We start from the raw sequence: 10,656 nt of genomic DNA, 5'->3' as shown, positions 1-10,656 counted from the left end.
TGAAAGAGATTTGTTAATTGTTTACATGAAGAAATTTTGTTTCCAGTGCCTTTGTGCCCACTGGTTGCTCAATAGATGTTACTAAACTATCTTCTCAGTGAGCAGTTGTTCAGCATGGGATCATGGTTGTGTCTCTTGCTTCCACTGTCTTACCAGGTCACTGGTAAGATTTAGGTTGCAAGGTGCAAAACTGTATACTGATAACAGGAAAACTGACCTGGAATATCATTAGAGAATGAACACCGTTGCCACACTGCAGCTGAGGTTTGGTACTAAGCAAAACTATTTTTGCCATCCCCAATGGTAGAACTGGATGGACAATCTGATTAGGCATGAGGGCAGCCCTTGCAAATAAGAGCCAAATGTTTATGTTAGTGAGGATTATAAATGTGCCTCATTGTGAAAAGCAGTTGGCTTTAAAGTAATTTTCTTCTTCCCAGACTTCTGCTTTTATAGAAGTTATCATCTGAACTTCATCAGAACCTGATTTTTTCATTAACTTTTATGGATGGAAGCTGCAGTTCACTTAACAAAATTTGCATGAGGCATACACATGTTCATCAACTCTGTCTAACATCAGCAGAAGACTTAAATTCTCTGTGGATAAGGAGGGCTCATTTCACCCACGTCAGGGCAACAAGAGCGGATGTGGTGGAGGGGCCTTGATGAATTTGTTTGAAATCCTGTAAAAAAAAAAACTGAAGGGAAAAGCTGAGGGCAGTCTTCTCCGTGTGGATATTGCTGATGAAGATTATTTTCTGACATGGTTCATCGAGACATTTCTGAAATTGAGTAAATAGCAAGTTGAGTTTTCAGGTATCACAGAAGTGACAGTCAATCTGCCCAATTAAAGCAGGCATTTCCAGACTAGATTTCAAATAGTAGAAAAGCTCAAGAAACTGCTTCTTCCTTCCTTAGCCTCTCTCTTTGCACTGAAAGACGCAGACTGAACTTGGCAATGTTAGCAATTCATTAAGGCTGTTTTTCAGAGCAAAACAAAAGTGCTTCCAGCAAATGCACTTACTATATGCCTGTCTGCCAGGTGGTATTGGGAAAAGAAATGTAGACATTTTTTTTCTGCCTCTTTGTAGTTACGATTAAATATAGCTATTGCTTAACTGTTTCAGTTCATACGCAAACGTAGAACTCATAGTTGCAATTTTCTATTGGTTAATGGGTCTATTCACATGTAACTATAATGTGGTTATTAGGCACACATTTTATTACAGAAAATCAATCCTTAGTTTTCTGTTACTGCTTTTGCTGATGTAAAAGTGAGAATTTTGTTTCTATACATCCCAGATTGTCACAAACACTTACTGATGTGTGTACTCCTGTTCACAAATACATCAGTGTCACTGGGCTGTGTGTGATAAAAGGCTTTCATGGCTGCTAGGGATCTGGCATCTAGCCAACAATTCTTGTTTTTTTGTTCTTGTTTGGTTTGTTCATTTCCAGAAATACAGCAGCTGGGTGCCAGGGAAAAGGTTTTGAAAGGCTGATATATTTAAACAATTTAATAAAAGTTTCAGATCCTTTTCCATATAAACTTGTATATGACAAAATCACAAGACTTGTTTGGAGATGAATCTATAGCTTACTCAAGCTTAACTGTTGTGTACGAGCTGTGAAATGAAATTTTATAACAACTACTCTACCATCAAGTGCCATGTGCTCTTGCTTTATTCCTGCCTTTGTACTGGTAATGAAAAGTCAATGCTTAATTGAGGGAGGGAATTGTAATACTAGCAACAGTAAGAGTGTGATGCACAAATGCACACTTCTCTCCTTGAGCACTTGTTAAGCATTAATTTTCCCTTACAGCAGGAGGTAACTTGTGCCTGTGTCTTTGTTGTATTATGATTATATAATCTACCAAGTGTCCAGGGCAGAATATGATAAGAGTTTGATACAGGAGTTGATTAATTCAGAAATCAAATAAAGCATAGTTTTTGTATAGTTTTTTTTCCTGCGTGTTCAGTTTTCCGTAAGGCTGTATGTATATATTCACTTGTGTGCATGCAAGTTTTACCACCAGTAAATAATTAACTTAATTATTTTTTAAACTTAATTATTTAATTAACTTAATACTTTGAGCTATACAATTCTTTAATTTGTTTAAAGATATTTTTTTTTTTATAACTGTTCAATTTTCAGTGCTGGTTAAATTTAGGCAGGGAATGTAATATTTATTAAACATATATAAAACAAAGTCAATTTAACTTACTGTCATTTGGACATTTACAAGTTATGATATATTCTTACAATTCTACCAAAGTTTAAGGCATATCCAGGTTGTTGTAGGACATTTTATCAAAAAAAATGAGTCAGTAGGATTGTACTGCATTGAGGAGCACACAGCTATATCTGAAAGTACAAAGCATCCCTAGGGACCTGTAGTGACTGGGAATGCTGCAAATAGGTGGAACAAGCAGGGTGTGCTGCAGTAGTCAAGTGTGGCACAGCAGTTGGCATCATGGATCACCTGGGAAGACACACAAGTAGGGCACTGTCACTTGTCACTTCCAGCAGTTTGGTCACAGCACCCACCCAGCAGAAAGCTGTGTCCCCTTGGCCTCACTGGTCACAGCAGCTGACACAGCTAACCAGACCACTCCTGAGGCACGTGTGACCATCCAGGTCTTTTCCAGCTCAGGATATTCTATGACTGTATGTATTTCTGCTAGTGACTTTTGGAAATGGGGAAGTAATTGTCTTACTCTTTTTCCAGTGCTGTATGGCTTCCAAAGGGCAGCTCACCAGACTACCAAAGGGCTATTTGTGGTAGCAGTGTGGCATGTATTTCACCATACCACTTAGGAATTTCATCCTGCTCTCCAGTTGTGCCAGACAGAAAGGAGGAAGGATGGAGTGAAAACACACTACATCAGTCCTGAGTCTTGTGGCTGTCCAGAAGATCAAATGTAGTTATTTGAGTGAAAATCCCATCTAAATGCTGGAGTACCTTTGGAGAGGTATTTAAGTTTATCTTATGCAGTCTTTGTTAGTTGTTGCTTGAGATAAGTTGGTTTGTCTGATTTCTTAGGTGGGAATGAATGGGTCATTCATACTCCAGGAAGGCACTGTGCACAGAGAGTGAGAAAACACCTTGTCTGTTCTTTGTTGTGTAGCTATGAATTAAATACTTGCATCTGTCAGCGAGAGTTCTAGAAGACTGCAAGGTGTCAACAAGAAGGGACAGCAAAGCTGTGAAATAGCTGTTGCTCTCATACGTATTCTCCAAGCATAACTTGACTGTACCACATATAGCAATCACTTCCTGGCAATTGTTTGAGAATACTGACAGTAAATACAATTCAGAAGCTGTCTCCATTTAATACTTGATCAGGGTGAGGAACTCTTCCTTGGATTTTGGATCTTCGTGCAAAAATGGCGCTGGTGCTCACCTTGCTGTTCATCAGCTCCAAGCAATGCCATGCATATGTGTCTACAAAATGCTTTCTTAAATGTTCAGCCTTGGTTTACTATCACAAAATCACAGAATGACTGAGGTTGGAAGGGACCTCTGGAGGTTTTCTGGTCCAACCTCCTGTTCAGGCCCGGGCTACCCAAATTAGGCTGCTCAGGAAATATTCTAAAATCTTTTTATGTTTCAACCAGAGTTCACTGGAGTAGCATTTTTGTGAGTACAGCTCTGAAATGAACTGCTATTTTCCATAATCAGTAGTTAAGTGCCAGTTAATCAAGAAACTCCTAAATCATGCACTGTGTTTTCTATAAGAATAGTTTTTGTCTTATCTGTAGATTTTTTTATCTCTAGAATGGAATTCATAGGGAAAGCCTGACTGAAGACAAGTTCCCCTTTTTTAACTTAAGAATTAGATACTTAGCAACCCTTAACGGGGAAGACCTTTATCCTGCTGAGGTAGCTTCTCAGACAGCTTGTTGCTTTTGAAGATCTCCATCCCTCAGCACCCAACAACACACAGGCTTTTGTGCAGGAGAACTGCAGTGCCCACCTCAAGTACCATTGCACACAATTTAACCTAACAAGGAAGTACTGGAGCACCAAAGTTTCTTGCAGAGCCAGCTGCAAATGATTTCACCAAGGTCATTGTATCAGTGTCATTAGCAGAATCAGCTTTAAGGGCTGACTCAGAATGTCACCTGAACTCTCTCAGAAGGAAACAAGGGCAAAACAGCAGGTCTGTGCAGCTATTCATGATATTAACACCAAGCACTGTGATTAGATATTGGGAAGTATGTATAGTGATTTTACAACCTGGGGGAAAACCAGTATATTTCAGAGCCTCAGTAATTGTAAGAGCACTGCTTGGTAAGCTGCTCTTAGGAAGAAAATCAGGATCTTGTAAACCCCATTAGTACTGCCACTACTTGTGAAGCAATGCTGAGATGGTTCTGCTGCACTGCAGGTATGCTCCTATAAAGCAGTCTCTAAAAAAAAAAGCAGCAATTATAAAGCAGTCTCTAATATCTATGAGTTGCAGTTCAGAGCACAGCAGAAATACAAAAGGATCACTGACAAATTTATTTTTATTTTTGTCTCTATACTATGCAGAGCTGTGATTTGATTTTCTGTTTGTTTCGTTTTGCTTTCAGATGTAGGTATTGCTTGCTTTGCTTACAAAACTAATCTGGCAAAAGTAGCAAGTGACCAGCAGGGCCATCAGCAGCTGCCAGTAAAATAAGTGTGCTTGGTGTTAGCTCTTAACTACATAGATCACAGAATCTACCCTTCACACAGGCCTTAGCTCTCTGCCAAGTCCCTCCCTGCTGAGAAGTCTGGGCAATAGGAAAATATTTGCAGCATGCTTATGAGGCTATTTCAGTTCAGGCTGAGGTGCCAACTCGTCAATTAAGCGCCTTTCACATTGAACACCCTCCTGCCAGTCTCAGCCTGTAGATGATGGCAAGTGTTCTTTCAAACAGTGTGATGGGACAATAGGATTAGAAATGACAACATTTCCATGGTATGAAAAACTATGTTATGAAACAACTGCAGATAACTACATAAAGTATAACAACGTCCTATTATGTAAGCTCTAATTTTCGACAAAAATGTGTCTATATTTTGACATCACAGTGATTGTTTTTGTTAGGGGTGTAAGCAAATTGCAGATTATTTGCACTGTTCCTGTTGTCCGTAAAAGACTCTTGCCTGCTTTGGTTAGGAGAAGGCATTCACAGAACTTGGGATAGAGGAAGACCTTCATTTATGCACTTGGCAGCTGAGCTCTTCTGCAGCTTAGGAGACACAGCAGAGCTACCTGCCAGATTTTCATTTCTCAAAGGAACAACACTACTGTAGTATCAGCTCTTTATTTCTTTAGCTAGGAATTTAATCTCATTTTAATAAGTAATAAAATATTACTTTTAAATTCTGCATGTTTAGTGCTATCGTTGAATTCCAGTGTGCAGCTAAATGTAGCATAACACTAGTCAGGAATACAAAATAAATACACACCAAGAAATACCAGTTTTGTTGAATGAGGGCTTGTCTAAATCAAAAAGTTGTCTTACTGATTAGCAAAAAGAAGACAATGTAGAGACTACGATCTGCTGCAAATGAACGCTACATTACTAATGAATGTGAAGAAAACTTTTTGGGTGAAATAACAAAAATGTGGAAATAGAGGAGAAGATAAAAGTAATTGTTCAAATCAGGAATTTTCATGTGTTGAAACTAAATCATAATTAAAGGTTCAGATGATTAAATAAGTCATCTTTGAGACACGGTTCATATAGGTCTACATTGAGGATCTACATCCTACACAGCAGGATTTTTGTTAAAGCAGAAAGCAGGCAGTTGTGTTTTTGCACATGGCAAATGATACAAGCTGCTATAGATTAACGTGGAGTAAGTGTTGGAGCTATAAAAAGGGAAAGGTTTGGGTAAGCAGCACAAAGTATGCAGCTCAGGGAAAAAAAAAAAACAAACGAATGTAATGGGAGTCTCAGTTGTAGGAGGATTTCAAGATTAATCCAGTGAGTATAAAACTTGGATTAAGTTTGTCTGACTTTGGATAGAGATACTACCTTTATGTAGAGGAGTGACTGTTCTGTATGCAACAGCAGATTATCTACAATTGCTCACTGATTTTGCTGTATGCATTACGTGTGGCATTACTGACTTTCATTTTACTCAAACAATTAGCTGAAATTAGTCGCTGCAAGGATACCTGCAAGGTTTGGAAAAAAGAAATGGTAGTTACCCAGCTGCAAAGAAAAGTCACAAATTATCGACTCATCAGCCTAACTTTGTGCCATGGAGAAGTTTTGGAATAAAACACTGAAGAATCAATGTATGTGACATAAGACCCTGATAACAGTCCACCCACAAGCCCCCAGAGTAATCTGTCATTAGATGAACCAGTCCAATTTTCTTGTTTAAGGGAATAGTTAGCTTGGCAAGAAAGGAAGAAACAGTAACATATATACAGAAAATAACCACCTATCAGCAATACAGAATGTTTGTGGGAGCAAAGTATCTTACAAAATACATATGAGGCAACTAAATAGCATCATTCTAGGCTGAACGGGCAGAGTTGTTGTATTTTAATTTGATTTTGTTTAACTATTTTAAACATGTAATCGTTATGCTCTATTTGATCCTTTTAAACACTCAGATGGAAAATTCTGATGGCAGATTTTAGAGAACACAAAGCAAAGCTAGAGGAATGAGTTTGTTCACTTAAAAAAGAGGAGGTTACATGTAGAGATTTTAACTATTTTCCAATGCATGAATGATTATTAGCAAAATGTAGTGCTCGGCTGGTCTTCATCCTTAAAATAGTAAAACATTTCATGTTACACATGTATGCTCCTTGCTGTGAATTAAGCTGATTGGTTTTCATCATTCTGCCATGTAAGGTGCTAAAATAATTTGTATAGGTGTGCTGTAAAATTGTCTTCATTGGAACTTTTCAAGAAAATGGACAAGTACCTTTGTGGTTAGTCTAAAGACCCTTTAGCTGACTTTCATGCTTATGAAGCCTGGAGGCTGAGCAAGGAGAAACCTTATTGAAGAGATGGAAGCTGCACTGTGAGTTACGTGTAACAGAAACCCAGCTGAGACAAGAGCCTGCTTTAAGAACAGTAGACCAGCTGGTCAACTGAGGAGGAAGCCAGGCCTGTTTAGAAAGGTGGGATTTGTCTGAGCAAATATAAATATCAATGTCATAAAGATATATACATGGGCTAGTCAGCTTAGGCTCCCTATACATTCACTAGACTACTGTGTTCTTGCTATTTCCCCTTTTCCCTTGTGGTGATTCATCATACACCAACTAAAAGTTAGATGCCAAGTTTGAGTTAATCACCTTGTGTTCCCCTCATAGAATCAGAATTGTAGAATCATATGAGTTGGAAGAGATCCTTAGAGGTTGTCTAATCCAACTTCCTTGCACTGATCAGGGACACATTCCATCAGGTTCCTCAGAGCCTTGTTCAGTCTGACCTTGAATATCTTCAGGGACACAGCATGCACCACCTCACTGGGCAGCCTGTTCCAGTGCTTCACCACCCTTATTATAAACAAACCTTCCTTATATCCAGTCTAAATCACACCTCTATTAGTTTGAAACCATTTTCCCATGTCCAATCACAACATATCGTTCCAAAGAATCTGTCCCCTTCTTTCTTACAGCTTCCCTTAAGATACTTGGGTCACCCAGGAGTGTTCTCTATGCTGAACAGTTCCAACTCTCTCAGCCTGTCCTTTTAGGGGAGGTGTTCCATCCCTTGGAGCATTTTTGTGGCCCTCATATGGACACACTCCAACAGATCCATGTCTCTTTCCCCGACCATCAGTGGAGAGCAAAAATCTATTTCCAGGGTGTGATTCATCTCACATTAGAAGTGCATGTGATGTTTTTTCCCCTGTAATGGCTCCTGCAGGCTGGTAGCACGTGACAGAAGTGCCTCATAAGATGATTTTGTAATTACCCCATGGTTGAAACACAGGCACCTAGTGCAGGTTTAAATGAGGATCTCAGGGGAGTCTTCATACCGAACTTTCAAACCCTCTGTGAATTTTCCTCTCATCCCCCTCTCATTCCCCATTTGGCTTGAGAAATTAAAAACAAGTGCTTTTTGGAAGGGACAGGGAGAGATGTACAGAAAATGAAAGCATGTAACGGATGGATATTTAGATAGTAATGCCCCACTGGTGCATGTTTCTGTTGTCAGCTAGCCAATGAAATCAGCTGGCAGAAGGCTCTGGGAATGGATTTCTAATATGTTGTCTGTTACCTCTTCTGAACTTTGAAGCCAAACATATTAATGAATATCGCTTAATCACAAAACAGGCCAGGTACCATAAACAGTTCCTTTTACTGCTAATATTGTATCCATGCCTACTTAGCAAAGATGAGATAACATATTTTAGCCTGACTTGCTAACTTAAGTGTTAATCAGAGTGATAAAGCATGAGAAGAAACGTGCAATAAGTTCCTAGAAATTTTATCTGTGACCTCCTGATTTGGTGGGACAGTTTGCATGCCCACTGAGGATTAGAGTGCACTGCAACTGCCCCGACAGCACCAAAATTCATTCCTGTGAATGCAGTTTTGTGACGCGTAGCAAAATAGTATCAGACATCCAGGTATATAGAGCTAATAAAGTATTTAGACATTTTTATGAGCAGTATACTATGAAACTGCTCTTCCAATAATCTCTGTTGAAGAAATTTGGATACAGCAGATGAGCAATATATCATATACAGAATGATGTGAGGCGATAAGTAATCACACCTATACCAGTTACCGAGCTTTGGAATTTCAAATACCTATTCATATATGCAGAAACATCCACATAGAGAAATGTTTGTTTAAACTACATTGTATTTTATATCTGACACAGGTTTCCTTCTAGAAAAAAATATCCTGATTCCTTCATATACATTTTTTCACAAAATCATCTCATATCTGCTGCAAGATATTTATGCAAAAATCAAGGCAGACTGTGATGTTTTTGTTTAAACAGAATTTCTCAATCAATTTTCATGTTACTGCATGATAAAATTAATTTTGCTAACATTCTGTATGTCTTTCCCCCTTTTAAAATTTGAGACTGGTTTTTTTTTGGACAGCCTCTGGCATGATGGGAGTACTGACTCTGCCGACTCTTTGGAAATGTCGTGGCACAAAGTGTAAATTATCCAGCACAAAGGCATGAGACCAAGGCGTTAGCATTACCCAAGAGTTCAAAGTGAAGCAGACCTCCAAAGTATGAAGCTGATTTAAAAATCATAACATTTCATCACAAGTCACTTTGGGGGCAGGGACCTGGCCTTCTTCTTTTTGAGGTCTTAGGACTTAGGTTTTTCCACCTTGCTCTGCAGCGTTCAAAGCGGTTAACTAACATTTTACCTTTTGTTCAGTGTCCTTTTTTAAGATGAAAGCTGATAGTTTCATAGACCTCTGGAAATTGAAGCCAACAAATTGCACGTGAGGAAATTCATGCAACTGTGAAGAGCACTGAGATCCTACCTTCTCTTCAACTTAATAAAAACCCAGAAAGGGCAGAACCATCTGTTTTTCATATTAGATTTTCACTTTTTGGAATAAATCCTGGAATAAAAATAAACCTAACTGTGATATTCAGCTCCAGCTCAATTTCTACTGCTGAAATGAAACAGTTTCTGCTCATTTAAATGAGAGCTGGAGCAGAACTTCTTGAGCAGTACTCTTTTTCACTTCTCTCTGTTCAGAAAACAATTCAGGGCTCTGTGACAGTTTGCTAACTGATTTTAAATGTGAAGAACATAAAAGGAAAAATAATTTTAATGTCACAACTAAACAGACAAACGTGCCTTAATTTAACTTCCTTTCAGGTCAATAGAAACTTTCCATTAACTTTGCTGGGCACTGAACCAAGTCAGATAAATCAAGCTGAAAAACGGAATGGAATCTAAATAAAGCTGACAGCCTAGAGTGAGATCCAGGGTAATAAGCTTAATGTATTGCCAACCCCAAACTCTGAAGGCATGTGTGCCTTATTCAAAAACAATCTAGGCAGAGTGCGTCAAAGTGTGTGGAGGAATTTTCTGTTGTTGAAAGCCTAAGCGAGGAGATTTTAAATATAGCAGCAAGCCGAACCTAGATTAAATCATTAAGCATATTTTTAGGCTGTTTAAAAAGTGTAGGTTTTTTAGGCTGTGTAAAAAGTACTAGAAAGTACTAGATACCACTTCTGACCAGGTCACTGTTGCAAGAAATAATTCTCCATGAGTTCTGTGGAAGTAATATCTGCAGATCTGTTGGCAGTCTGCAGCACGTTCAATAGAAAATGACTTGAAGCAGAACTGCTGTAATGTTAGCAATAACTATGTTGAATCAGAGTCTGTGAATACTCTACATAAATGACATTTATTAAGACTGGCTTCTGTTAATGACACTGCACAGGGCTGCATTTGGCAAGCAGTAAAGATAAAGTGTAGCATTTGTACTTTGGCACTGTATCTGCTTTGTCCCAGTGTCACTTGGATATGTTATTCATAGCTTTCCTTATTTCAAGCTGACATGCTTTTGTATTTCCTATGTCCTTACTTTTGAAGAATTAGTTGTGGAGATTTTTGTAATGCTGTGTGGTTCCAGAGCAGGTGAGATTTAGATAACACAGAATTGTTAATCCCAGTCCTTGCCTCCAACATATCTCTCATTCTATCCAGAGTAC

At 38.6% G+C, this 10,656-nt stretch overlaps 1 long non-coding RNA gene across 1 annotated transcript in view; it reads left to right on the top strand.

Moving 5' to 3' along the window:
- Positions 1–6,534: 6,534 nt before the first annotated feature.
- Positions 6,535–10,656, top strand: part of LOC128076514 (uncharacterized) — a 40,939-nt gene continuing 36,817 nt past the window's right edge. The window contains exon 1 of the long non-coding RNA XR_008204411.1: positions 6,535–7,124. This is a non-coding gene — a long non-coding RNA (uncharacterized LOC128076514). The remainder of the gene's footprint in view (positions 7,125–10,656) is intronic.

Source organism: Tympanuchus pallidicinctus, unplaced genomic scaffold, assembly GCF_026119805.1.
Source record: "Tympanuchus pallidicinctus isolate F22 unplaced genomic scaffold, pur_lepc_1.0 scaffold1, whole genome shotgun sequence".
In the NCBI taxonomy this organism is placed as follows: Eukaryota; Metazoa; Chordata; class Aves; order Galliformes; family Phasianidae; genus Tympanuchus; species Tympanuchus pallidicinctus.
Note: the sequence above shows the minus strand (reverse complement) of the source record. Positions and strands in the feature narration are given on the sequence as shown.